Source organism: Melospiza georgiana, chromosome 24 (genome assembly GCF_028018845.1).
Source record: "Melospiza georgiana isolate bMelGeo1 chromosome 24, bMelGeo1.pri, whole genome shotgun sequence".
In the NCBI taxonomy this organism is placed as follows: Eukaryota; Metazoa; Chordata; class Aves; order Passeriformes; family Passerellidae; genus Melospiza; species Melospiza georgiana.
The window spans coordinates 4020070-4033703 of NC_080453.1; positions in this window are offsets into that span (position 1 = coordinate 4020070).

Sequence of the window (13634 nt, forward strand, 5' to 3'; positions counted from 1 at the left end):
CCGATTTCCTCTGGGTTCGGCTCCCCAGAGCCCCCCGTGGGGGTGGGTGGAGGGGGGCTCAGCTCCCCCACCGGGACAATTTGACCCCAACCCATACAGCTGCGTTTAGTGCGGCCAGAATCAATGACAGGCTCCCAGTCTTTGGGGGGGGGGGGGGGAAAAAAGAATGAAAAAATCCGTGGCTGCACCCCTGTGGCGGGTGGGGGAGGGGGCGGGGGGCTGGGAGACCCTGGCTGCGGCTGGAAATGCAGCGGATCACGGCACGGTCCCGCCGGGCACAGCCTGGGCACGGCGCTGATGCCACCAGCTGCTCCTGGCCTGACTCCGGTGTCACCTTGAGCAGGGGACACGGCCAGCCCCGAGGGTGTGAGATGGGGGTGAGAACCCCTGGGTCAGGGCAGAGAGGTGCGGGAGGCAGAGCGGGAATTCAAACCGCCTGGAATTCCAGCCAGGAGCAGCAGTGACCCCCTCCCAGCGCTTCCATCGGCGTCCCTGCCCCTGGGGAACGCGTGGGGTGCGTGAGAGGCTCCAAATGTCCCTCCTGGCCCTGAAGGAGGCTGAGGGAGCGGGGGTGTGCTTTGGGAGGGACCCCGCTGCTGATGGGGTCCCCATCCCTGCAGAGGGACGCTGCTCGCGGCAGGAGCGGGGCTGGGCCGGGATCCCAAATTCCCGTCTCTGGCCGAGCTCCTCCGGCCACCGATGGCCACGGGCGATGCTCACGCCCGGAGCGCGGTGTCCATCCCGTCCCTTCCCCTGGGGCGGTGCTGCTGCCCCGGACGGGCGATGCTGCCCCGAGCCGTCACCAGCGGGCCAAGGGACAGCGACAGGCGCTACCAGGACACGGCCGGGGCTCGCATCTGGCGCCCCCAACCCCAAAACCTCAGCAGGGGCTCCAGCAGCCAGGGGAGGGGGACACTGTGGCCGCTCATGGTGGGGACACGGGTGGCGGTGCCATGTCTAGGATGGTGACATGGGTGGCAGTGCCTGTTCATGGTGGGGACACGGGTGGAGGTGCCAGGGGGGGACATGGGTGGCTGTGCCGCGCCCCGGGATGGTGACACGGGTGGCGGTGGCGGTGCCTGGTCAGGATGGTGACACGGGGTGGTGGTGCCTGGTCAGGATGGTGACATGGGTGGCGGTGGCCGGTCAGGATGGTGACACGGGGGGCGGTGCCATGCCCGGAATGGTGACACGGGTGGCAGAGGCAGTGCCCGGTCAGGATGGTGACACGGGTGGTGGTGCCTGGTCAGGATGGTGACACGGGTGGCGGTGCCATGCCCGGGATGGTGACACAGGTGGCGGTGGCGGTGCCCGGTCAGCATGGTGACACGGGTGGCGGTGCCATGCCTGGGATGGTGACACGGGTGGCGGTGGCGGTGCCTGGTCAGGATGGTGACACAGGTGGCGGTGGCAGTGCCTGGTCAGGATGGTGACACGGGTGGCGGTGCCATGCCTGGGATGGTGACACGGGTGGTGGTGGCGGTGCCCGGTCAGGATGGTGACACGGGTGGCGGGTGGCGGTGCGCGCTCAGGATGGTGACACGGGTGGCGGTGCCATGCTCGGGATGGTGACACAGGTGGCGGTGCCCGGTCAGGATGGTGACACGGGTGGCGGTGCGCGCTCAGGATGGTGACACGGGTGGCGGTGCCATGCTCGGGATGGTGACACGGGTGGCAGTGGCGGTGCCCAGTCAGGTTGGTGACACGGGTGACAGTGGCGGTGCCCGGTCAGGATGGTGACACGGGTGGCGGTGCCCTGCCCTGTATGGTGACACGGGTGGCGGTGCCTGGTCAGGTTGGTGACACGGGTGGCAGTGGCGGTGCCCGGTCAGGATGGTGACACGGGTGGCGGTGCCGTGCCCGGGATGGTGACACGGGTGGCGGTGGCGGTGCCCGCTCACGGCGGGGCCGGGCGGTGGCAGCTCCAGCGCGGCCGGCGGGGAGCGGAGCCTACGCCAGCCGCTATTTTTAGCTGCTCGCGCTCCGCTTTCTCCTTGACTGTCTCCCCTCGCCGGAGCAGTGTCGGGCCGAGCAGCGGCGATGTTTATCCTGCCTGGCACCCGATCGGATGTGACACCGCTGGGGCGGGCTGAGGGGACGCAGGGAGGGAGGGGGGATGATGCGGGCATAGAAGGGACGGGAGGAGAGCCCGTTGTGCTTCGGAGCACCTTGGAGAGTTCTCCCTGTGCCTGGTGGATGCTGTGCCCCGGGACAGCTGAAGGGCAGAGCATCCATTCATCCGAGGCTGAACAATTCCCCTGCCGTGTGATCCTTTGGGATGGCTGGGGTGGGGGAGCTTTGGAAACTGAGGCATACCAGAGGTGTGTGAGTGCCTCCATATCCTGCCAGGGCGGTGCTGACATGGAATAACCTCTCCCAGCCCTCCTGCATTCAGCCCAGAGCCCCAGCTGGAGCTCCCAGAACTTGGGCACAAACCCCAGGGATCCAGGACAGCGGCTGAGAAGGGAAAAATATTCAAAAAATATTCCAAAATGATTCCCTGCTCAGGCAGCTCCCACTGGGAGCTGGCCCAGGGCAGGGCTGCGGTGCTTGGTGCTGCCCCTTGGCTGCTCTGTGCTCCCTCTGCTCCTCCAGCTGCTGCTCTGGGGCTTTGCAGACCTTGGGATCTTCTGCCCAGGGTGCTCCCAGCAGGATGAGCTGGGCCTAAAATCGTTTGTGCCCTCCTGAACTTTGGGAGAGCCCTGATTGATCCATCAGGGATGTGAAGTCACTAAGGATGGGCTCAGACTGCCCTCTGCTCTGCTCTGCTCTAAATCCTATTTCCCCCAAAACCCAGGATCCAGAACTGGGAGAACATCAGTCTGGAAGAATCTGTTCTCCTCCTGCTGCTGCTGCTGCCCAGCTGCTTTATCCCCCTGGGGCAGGAGGGTCAATGATCCCCACGGACCCTGCTGCAGGGCTGGGGCAGCTCCTGGAGGCAGCAGGGAGGGAGCAGAGCTGTTCTCCACTCCCCTGCCCTGCACTGCGGGCTCTGATCTGGGCTAAAAGTCACTGCTGGGGAGAGCAGCCCTGTGCTGTTCCTCTTTTAGATGCACCTTTGTGGTTTCCAACCTCGCTGAGTGTGACCGTGTTCACAGGGGTCTGAGGATGAGGGAAGAGATGAGGATCTGACTCCATGTTTCAGAAGGCTGATTTATTATTTTATGATATATATTACATTAAAACTATACTTAAAGAATAGAAGAAAGGGTTTCATCAGAAGGATGGCTAAGAATAGAATAAGAAAGAATGATAACAAAGGTTTCTGTCTCAGACAGAGAGTCCGAGCCAGCTGACTGTGATTGGCCATTAATTAGAAACAACCACATGAGATCAATCACAGATGCACCTGTTGCATCCCACAGCAGCAGATAATCAATGTTTGCATTTTGTTCCTGAGGCCTCCCAGCTTCTCAGGAGGAAAAATCCTGAGGAAAGGATTTTCCATAAAAGATGTCTGTGACAGCTGAGCCCCGGCGTGCCTGCTGGGGACAAGGTGACGTGCAGGGAAGGTCACTCCTGAGCCCAGGGGCTGCGTCAGTGCCTCCCTTAGGGGCTATTTTGGGACGTGGGTCACAGGGTTTGGGGACCTGCAAGTTGTTCCCTGGCTGGGGGCTGGGACTTTCCATGAGCTGCAGCAGGACACGGCCCTGAGGCCACCCTGGAGGGATGGAGGAGGCTCCTGAGGGATGGACCTGCAGGAAACACCCTCAGCCCTCAGGGAAAACCTTCCTGCCTGGAGATCTGGGGGGCAAAGGCAGCCAGAGCATTTCCTTGCCTGCAGGATTTCAAAGCAGAGGGAAAATGCCAGCACAGAGCTCCCAGGGAGAGGATTTGTCACCAGGCAGGCTGGGGCGTCACACTGAGCAGAGTCTGGCCATGTCAGACTGCAGCATTGCCCTTCCCAGGCACCCTCCGTGCTCCAGGACTCTGCCATCTGCATCCCCGTGTGCTGCTCCGCCCTGTCCTTCACAGGGCACGGCGATTCTGCAGCTCCATCTGCCCCCAGGACATCGGGGAACTTCTGCAGATCCTCCCCGCTCAGTGTGAGCCCTGCCCAGAGCATCCTGCCCCGCTGGGGGACAGCACACGAGCTGCTTTTCCTGATTTATCCCCTACTTCAGGCTGGCAGGGCAGCTGGCATATCTGCAGTGAGTTGCACAGGTCTTTGCTGCTCATCTGCAGCCTCGCTGTCCCCGGCAGAATGGAAAATTTCAACCAAAAGAATGATTTGTTGCTGTTTTTGCAGCAGCAGAGGCTCCCTCCTGACCCAAAGGTGAGGTGGATCCCAGAGCCAGACCCAACCCAGCCCCAGGCTCATCCTGCTGCCAGCTCATCACAGGAGCTGGGGAAAAAGGGGCACTGAATGACTCAAAGTGCCTCTCTCGGGGCTCAGCCACCAAAATATTCATCCCCTGCCCCGGTGGACCAGCAGAACGTGCAGATTATTTCTGGGAATTAGCTCAGGAAAGCACCTCGCCTGTGCATTGGCTCTGGGGTTGGCTGGAATCCCACAGTTCTGGGCACAGCCTGGGCTGCACGGGCAGGAGTGAGCCCAGGCAAGGTCAGGACAGCTCAGAGCAGCACGGGAGGGGCAGGAAGAGCTGGGATAGGGTGGGAAGAGCTGGGATGGGGCTGGGAGGAGCTGGGAGGGGGTGGGAAGAACTGGGATGGGGCTGGGATGGGATGGGATGGGATGGGATGGGAAGAGCTGAGATGGGGTAGATAGAGCTGGGATGGGGTGGAAGAGCTGGGATGGGGTGGAAGAACTTGAATGGGGCTGGAAGAGCTGGGATGTGCTGGGAAGAGCTGGGATGGGGTTGGGAGGAGCTGGGATGGGGCAGGATGAGCTGGGATGGGGAAGGAAGAGCTGGGATGGGGAAGGAAGGGCTGGGATGGGAAGAGCTGGGATGGAGTGGAAGAACTTGGATAGGGTGGGAAGAGCTGGAATGTGCTGGGAACAGCTGGGATGGGATGTGAAGAGCTGGGAGGAGCTGGAAAGGGCTAGGAAGGGCCGGGATGGGGTTGGGAGGAGCTGGGATGAGGCAGGAAGAGCTGGGATGGGAAAAGCTGGGATGGGGTGGAAGAACTTGGATAGGGTGGGAGGAGTTGGGGTGTGGTGGGAAGAACTGGGATGGGGTTAGGAGGAGCTGGGATACGGCAGGAAGAGCTGGGATGCTGTGGGGAGAGCAGGGATGTGATGGGATTTGCCCCGTTCTTGCTTTAAGGGGCCAGATCAGGGCGATGATGGGAGCGTTGGGAGGAAAGGTGTGCTGGAGTTAACCGAGCAGAAAGGCAGCATCCCCAAAAAAATGTGTTCATGGGCAAAACCAGGAGCGCTCAAATCCATTCTCCATGCTCCAGTAACTCGCAGATGCCTGGATGGGGATGTGCAGCCTCACAAACACCTCCCAGCTCGGGGAGCACCTTGTGCCTCCTGCCTGGGCACACAGGGGACAGAGCTCGGGGGTGTCACCAAACCCAAAGCCCTGGGTTGGCTATATGATGCTTTTATCCCCAACAGTCTGTTCTGTTTATGCTGAATAATGAGTTTTGCACCTTTAATCCTTGTTGCAGAGAGTGAAGCGGGGAGAGAAGAAGCTGCAGCTTGTTTTCAGACACTGCACTCACTCCTCCACATTCCTGCTCCTGGACTGTCCAATTCTGACCCCTGGGAGCCCAGCTGAGCACAGGGATGCTGCAAACCGTCCCAAAAACCATGAGGAGCCTCCAGGTGTGGGGACAGGGTGGTGCTGGAGATGAGCTCTGCCCTCCTCCAGCTCCCCGCAGCCGCGGGGATTTGTGCAAAGCTCCCAGCGCCCGGCCTGGGCTTTTTTTATCCCTGGCTGCTCTTACGTTGACATTCTTAGCTGTGCCACTGGCTCCAGCGCTGCTCGCTAACCCCTTTTACAGGCGGCTAAATATAGCCCAGGCAGCCAAGCAAAATCTGCTCGGCGCGGCCACGTGGGGCTCGGCTGAGCCGGGGGGGCTCTGCCAGCACCGGGGGGACAGCGCCAGCCCCGCGCCGCTGGCATCTGTCACCCCGTGCTGGTGGCATCTGTCACCTCACAATGCCCCAGGTGACCGCCGGGTCTCAGTCCCTTCTCCCCGCCCTGGGTTCTGCTCCCACCCTGGTGCTGCTGCACATCTGGAGCATCTGGAGCTGGTTAGGATCCCTGATCCGGGAAAAACACGGTGGGAAACACGGCTGACTGCTGTGGGTAACAAAGAACAGCCCTGGGAGCCCATCGGGTGTAGGCAGCAAACCCCAAATGCACAGAGGGATCGTCTGCACCCCACAGAGCCTCTGCAGGGCGGGCACAGGGCTGGGGATGGGCTCAGCTTGGCTCCTGCTGCTCTGTCAGACGCAGGGTGGGGTGTAGGAGCATCGGGGGTGGCATGGTCAGGATGGACAGAGAGCAGAGATCTCTGCAGCCAGGGCTGGGAACTTGTGGGTTATTGCAAAGGGCCTGGGTGCAGGGCCCTGCTGGGAGCTGCCAGCCACAGCTCAGAGCAGGCTGAGAGAAGAGAGGGGGTGAGAGGGTGAGAGGGTGAGAGAGTAAAAGGGGTAAGAGAGCGAGGTTCCCATTCCAATACCATAAATCATCTGTGCTGAATATTCTCATTCTCACTAACCAATCTAGTCCAAGATACAAATCCTACAGGGTTTCCATACAGCCTATAAGAATCATTACATTCCCACACTGGGTTACATTTTAAACCCTAAAAACTCCTCTTTGGGCCCCTTCTGCCAAGCTGGCAGGATCTGCTCTGAGCCTTGGGCCTGTCTGCAAGCAGAGGGGATTGTTTGATCCAAAGGGGATCACCTTCAGCTGGCCATGCCATTGTTTTCCAGTTGTTCAGTAACTGAGGGATCTCAAAGCTTGCTTTCATTTCAATCTGGGTTATAGTTTCCATATTCTCAAAATCTTTTGCCAGACAATCGTATTTATAAGGCTTTCCTGTTTCACCTTCCCCAACAGTGGGGAGGGGACCCCCAATCCCCAAGGCTGGGATGGGCCTGATTGCAGCTGGGGGCTGAGGGGAAGGGTCCTGTGTGCCCTAAATGCCACCCCAGAGTCCCCATGATTCCAAAGGCAGGGTAGCCCCACAGAGCAGGGGTTTGTCAACCCCAAACCCATCACCCCAAATTGTACCTTGTGCCCTGGCTGCATTTCCCTGCCTGGCCAATTCCTGCTGGATCCATGAGTTCATTAAGTAGACTCTGATCTAATTGTCTGCACACCGCCACTTGTGGGGTTTTCTTTTTATTTTCTCTTTTTGGTTTTAACTGGCAAGAAGGAGGTGAAAGGTCGAGCAGAGGAGTCTAATTGGATCTCCATGGCTCATTAACCCTTCTCCAAGAGGGAGAATCGTTCCGGCTGCAGATGAAGAGGCTCAAAACCCACAAAGCTCTCCCAAATTTCCATTGCCACAGCATTGCCCTGGTCCCTGTGCACCCAATGGAGGTGTCCTGTCAGCCAGGGGACGTGGGGAATGCGGGGAGGGGCTCAGGGGAGGGAGCTTGGGGGAAGGCTGGTGACTTTGGGTGGCTTTGAGTGGCTTTGGGTGATGTTGGGCGGCTTTGAATGACATTGGATGTCTTTGGGTGATATGGGGCGATGTTGGGTGACGTTGAGTGGCTTTGGCTCGCTTTGGGTGACCATTGGGTGATGTTGGGTGACTTTGGGTGACCACTGAGTGATGTTGGGTGGCTTTGGGTGACTTTGGGTGATGTTTGGTGGCTTTGGGTGACATTGAGTAGCTTTGGGTGACTTTGGGTGGCTTTGGGTGACTTTGGGTGGCTTTGGGTGACGTTGGGTGGCTTTGGACACCAGGAAAGAAAATTGAGGGGCTCAAGTCTTGAGGATCCAAGCAGGAGCGGGAAGGGAAGGTTTGGGAAGGTTTGGGAAGGGAAGGTTTGGGAAGGGAAGGTTTGGGAAGGTTTGGGAAGGTTTGGGAAGGTTTGGGAAGGTTTGGGAAGGTTTGGGAAGGGAAGGTTTGGGAAGGTTTGGGAAGGTTTGGGAAGGTTTGGGAAGGTTTGGGAAGGTTTGGGAAGGTTTGGGAAGGGAAGGGAAGGGAAGGGAAGGGAAGGGAAGGGAAGGGAAGGGAAGGGAAGGGAAGGGAAGGGAAGGGAAGGGAAGGGAAGGGAAGGGAAGGGAAGGGAAGGGAAGGAGCAGCTCCTCCTGCCAGGTCGATGAAGGACATCAGAGCAAGGTCTCACCCTGCTGCTTCCTCCTGCAGGGTCCCCACCCCGCCACCTCTGGGACTCAGATCCTTGGGGAATAAATCATCTCATGGTGGAGTAACCCCGCAAATTTTCCAGCCCATGAGAGCCCCAGTGGCTGTGGCAGCCCAGAATCTCTGCTGTGACACCGCCATCCATCACCAGGCAGGCGTCTGGGCACCGCCAGCAGAAAGACAAACAGCATCTGTCCGAGCTCAGCGGGGAGGCACTGCAGCTTTCCCAGCCTGTCCCTGTGTCTGGGAGCCCAGGACAAAGCAGGATTCTGTCACTGTAGGACACAAATAACACGATGCAGACACGCTGCTCTTTTCAAGGTAAAAGGGACATTTCAATTTCTGACTCCAACATTTATAGATTTCCAAAAGTGACAGTGGATTGGAGGGTGGCAGTGCCACCTCTCCAATGACACTGGACAAACCAACAGTCCATCACATTTCTCCTCTTTCATAAAAGAATGCAAAACAATAAATTATTTACATAAAGGGTGTGAGAAAGTTCATTACAAGATTGTAAACACCAGAAGGCTTAGAAATCTTTTAAAAGATCAGGGTGACAGGATTCAAGGACAGCATTCCCAGCCCTTCGCCCCCCTGGATGGGAGGGGCTGTGGGGAGAAGACCCCAGCGCATGAGAAGGGACAGGTTTAGTGACAACCCCTCAGCCTCTGTGTTACCCCAGTGGCCTTTGAGACATCTCAAACCGCAGAAGTTCCTTGAAGTTGCTCAGTGAGTTTGCCCAGGGCAATGCCAGGGGGTGGGAGGGCTGTCAGAGGGCTCAGAGGGGTTTTTGGGGCTCCATCAGGCTCCTGTGCTGGGCGGCTCTGCAGGGCTGCTGCCCCAGGGAATGGGCACAGCCCCGAGGCTGCCTGAGCTCCAGGAGCCCTTTGGACACTGCTCCAGGCTGGGATTGTTGTGGGTCTGGGCAGGAACAGAGCTGGAATTGATGATCCCTGTGGATTTCCAGCTCAGGATATTCTGTTATCCACAATTCTGGGATTTGAGATGTTGTCGGGTGCAGGGAAAACTCGGGGCTCAATATGAGACATCAGCAAGTTCTGTTTATTGAAGAGAGCATCAGACACTTATACAGCAAGTAATAAGTTTATGAATATTCTGTAAGCCAAGCGATCTATTGGTTAAACTATACCATCAACTCTTCTTCATTTTTTGGGCTTACACTCTCTATTTCTCACATCTCTCTGTCTACTTGTTATCATACTTAGTTAGGCCCAAGGACATGCTATCTTGCAGGTGCAGGATTTGGAACTAGCCACAGCCTTGTACTTTTCTAATCTCTAGTCAGCTAAAATCTCAACAAGATGCCCTGGGCTGGGAAGACAGGAGGGTCCTGGTGGGTGAAGTGAACAACAAAGGAGCTCAGGCAGGGAAGGCTCTGCAGATTCCTGCAGTGCTCCTCCTGAAAATCATCCCCTCATTTCCCCTGGTGTGAATCCCAGCTCCTGTGACCCTGAACACCCTGGCTGGCTGTAATTAGAGGCCCAGCAGTTGCCTGTTTCTCCCGTGTGTGTCTCCGTTTATCACAGAGCAGCTTAGTGGGAAACCAATTCCCCGCCTGCCTCAGAGCCATCCTCGGGCCAGGGGCAGGGGGTGTTTCCATCTCAGCCCTGTGCACCCACCCTGCCCATGCCAGCCTGGCCTTGTGCCTGTCCCCACTGTCACCTGGGGGCTTCAGACCCCGGGGTGGGGGGGCAGCAGAGTGAGCAAAGGCCCCTGGGGGGCTCCGTTCCTGCCCCTCCTTGCAGCACAGCATGGGGAGGGGACCCCCAAGGCTGGGATGGGCCTGACTGCAGCTGGGGGCTGAGGGGAAGGGTCCTGTGTGCCCTAAATGCCACTCCAGAGCCCCCCAGCATGCCAAAGGCAGGGCAGCCCCACAGAGCAGGGGTTCATCACCCCAAACCCATCACCCCAAAATTGTTCCTTGTGCCCTGGCTGCATTTCCCTGCCTGCCCAATGCTTTGGAGAGCATTTCTGAGTTTAGCTGCTTCTTCAAATGCATTCCCAATGATTAATTAATATTAATTGCTCTAATATAGGTTTATCCATGACTAGCAGGGCTCGGGAGCAGCAGGATTCCTGCTGGCTGCACCATCAGCTAAGCTGGTATTGTCCCAGATACAGTCACATGAGAGGGTTTGTTTTTCCAGGCATCCCTGGCAGGCTGCTCCAGGCCCTGCTCCCCCAGCCCTACAACCCCATGGGGGCAGAAATGGGGCCCTGAGCCCTTATGAACCTTATTTGAGGTTTTGGGAGCCCTCATGAATCACACTGGGGGGAAGATGCCTGGGGGATGGTGAGGATGCAGGAGAAGCAGAGGGGAAAAAAAAGGAGTTTTGGATCCAGGGATGCTCCCAGCAGGCATGGCTGAATGCAGCCCCCTGTCCTGTAGTAGTGTCAGGGGGTAGGATGATCAGGATAAACAGAGACCAGAGATCTCTGCAGCCAGGGCTGGGAACTTGTGGGTTATTGCAAAGGGCCTGGGTGCAGGGCCCTGCTGGGAGCTGCCAGCCACAGCTCAGAGCAAGCTGAGAGAAGAGAGGGGGAGAGAGGGTGAGAGGGCGAGAGAGTAAAAGGGGTAAGAGAGCGAGGTTCCCATTACAATACCATAAATCATCTTCTGTGCTGAATATTCTCATTCTCACTAACCAATCTAGTACAAGATACAAATCCTACAGCATTTCCATACAGCCTATAAGAATCATTACGTTACCACACATTACATTGCCACATTTTAAACCCTAAAAACTCCTCTTTGGGCCCCTTCTGCCAAGCTGGCAGGGTCTGCTCTGAGCCTTGGGCCTGTCTGCAAGCAGAGGGGATTGTTTGATCCAAAGGGGATCACCTTCAGCTGGCCATGCCATTGTTTTCCAGTTGTTCAGTAACTGAGGGATCTCAAAACTTGCTTTCATTTCAATCTTGCTTATAGTTTCCATATTCTCCAAATCTTTTGCCAGGCAATCACCTTTACAAGGCTTTCCTGTTTCATCCTCCCCAACACTGTTCCTGAGCTCTGGTGCCACCCCACATTTCCCTGAGGCATGAGGTGAGACTGGGCCCGTCACGGCTCTGTCACCTGTGACACTGCTGTCACAGGCTGTCACAGTGCTGCTCCCGCCCGGCCCAGGGTGCCTTCGCTGCCCAGAGCCCCTCCCGGGGAGGGGACATCGACACTGGGGCACCGGGGGCTTGTCACAGATATCTTTTACGAAAAATTCTTTCTTTAGGATTTTTCCTCCTGAGAAGCTGCGAGGCCTCAGGAACAAAATGTAAACATTGATTATCTGCTGCTGTGGAATGCAACAGGTGCATCTGGGATTGGTCTCATGTGGTTGTTTCTAATTAATGGCCAATCACAGCCAGCTGGCTCGGACTCTCTGTCCAAGCCACAAACCTTTGTTATCATTCTTTCTTATTCTATTCTTAGGCAGCCTTCTGATGAAACCCTTTCTTCTATTCTTTTAGTATAGTTTTAATGTAATATATATCATAAAATAATAAATCAGCCTTCTGAAACATGGAGTCAGATCCTCGTCTCTTGCCTCATCCTGGGACCCCTGTGCACACCATCACAGGGGCTGGGGGTGGTGGCAGCCGGGTGGCCTCTGGTGGGGGACAGCGCTGCCAGGCGCTCCGGGAGCGGCAGGGACAGAGCGCCGTGACCGTCCCGCTGTCCGGCCGTGCCTCACTCCGGCACTGCCATCTGCTGGCACCATCAAAGGGACCAGGGGACAGCAGCGGAGGAGGGACTGCTCCCTCCAGGGTGCGTGGAAGGATTCCGGCTCCTGGCGTGCCAGCCAGCTCATGTGCCTGCAAGGACAGCGGGAGCGAGGGGACAAACACCTGCGCGGCCACCGCGTCCTTCCGAGGGGACAGGGACTGAAGGACACTCCCGCTGCGGGTGTCACAGGGCTCTGACACGCAGCCAGGAGCAGCAGGAGCTGCCAGAGCCCCCGAGCCGTGCCGGGGCTGTGTCAGAGCCAGACCCGTGTGTCCCGGGCGCTGCCAGACCCGTGCCCCGGGCAGGATGTACCCACCCAGCGCCTCCGGAAAGGAGAAACCTGAGAGCAGCTGAGATCAGAGCGCAGTTTTCGGGTGCTGACCTCTCCTGTTGCAGGGCTGTGTCCTGCCAGCAGATTTTGGGAGCCCACAAAGGCTCAGATAATCCTTCATTGGTTTGTGCCAGCTGCCGATCAGGGGCCAAACCCCGGAGCTTTACCTCTGGAGGAAGAAGTGTGACACCCTTCTCTTCCTCAAGGACACAGATGACATGTGGCCCCAGCCCTGTGCCCCCGAGGCTGCGGCTGTCACACACTCATGGACTTTCTCCTCTGTCTAAATTTAGGGTCTGGATGTGGGCTGGCACCTCCTGGTTTATCCCAGCCCTGAATCATGCACGGCAGAGCACTCTTGCCCTGGAAGGTCACGCCAGGCTCTGGCTGGGCAGGAAGAGCAGGAAAAACCTGCTCAGTGCCACCCTCAGCCCCTTAACCCAGGTCTGGCCCTGCTGGGTCTGCTGGGTATGCTGGAGCTGGAATTTTTGGTGTAAAATCCAGCAAGAAGGGCTCCTGCAGGAGGAAAAGCCAAGATGAGGTAAAACACAGATCCATTGCTCCACGAGGTGGAGTGTGACATTCACATTCTCTGAAAAATCCCTTCGCCCAGGATTTTTCTCCTGGAAACCTGAGAAGCCTCGGAGAAAAGGAAAACAATTCTGATCTCATTTGCTTCTCCTGTGTTGTGCTCATGTGGAATGTGTTTGGAGATTGTTTACCCACAGGTGATTGTTCCATTGGATTCTGCTGGGAGTTGTTTGCACTCTTTGGCCAATCAGGGCCAAGCTGTGTCGGGACTCTGGAGAGAGTCAGGAGTTTTCATTATTTTCTTTTTAGCATTCTGTAAGTATCCTTTCTGTATTCTTTAGTAGAGTTTAGTATTCTTTAATATAATATAGTATTATAAAAAAAAGTTATAAATGAACATATAAATAATAAGTTATAAATTAAAATACAAATTAAATTAAATACTACAATATAAATATTAAATAATATAAATTAAAATTATAAATTATAAATTATAGTATTATAAAGTAATAAATTAGCCTTCTGAGAACATGGAGTCCTCCTCATCATTCCTGCCTTCGTCAGGGCATTCCCTGCAAATCCAATAGTGGGGAATGGCTGAGGCAGAGAAAAGGAATTCTGCCTTTGCCCCTTGCCAGCCTCATCCTCAGGTTCCAGAGAATCCAGAAATCCCACAGGGAAAGGCTGCACCAAGGAAGGCAGATCCTCCATGGGAGAGGATTCAGACCAGGCCATGCTTCAGCAACTGAAACCATTTCAGTCATGCTAGGACGCCCTGAGTGCTGAGGG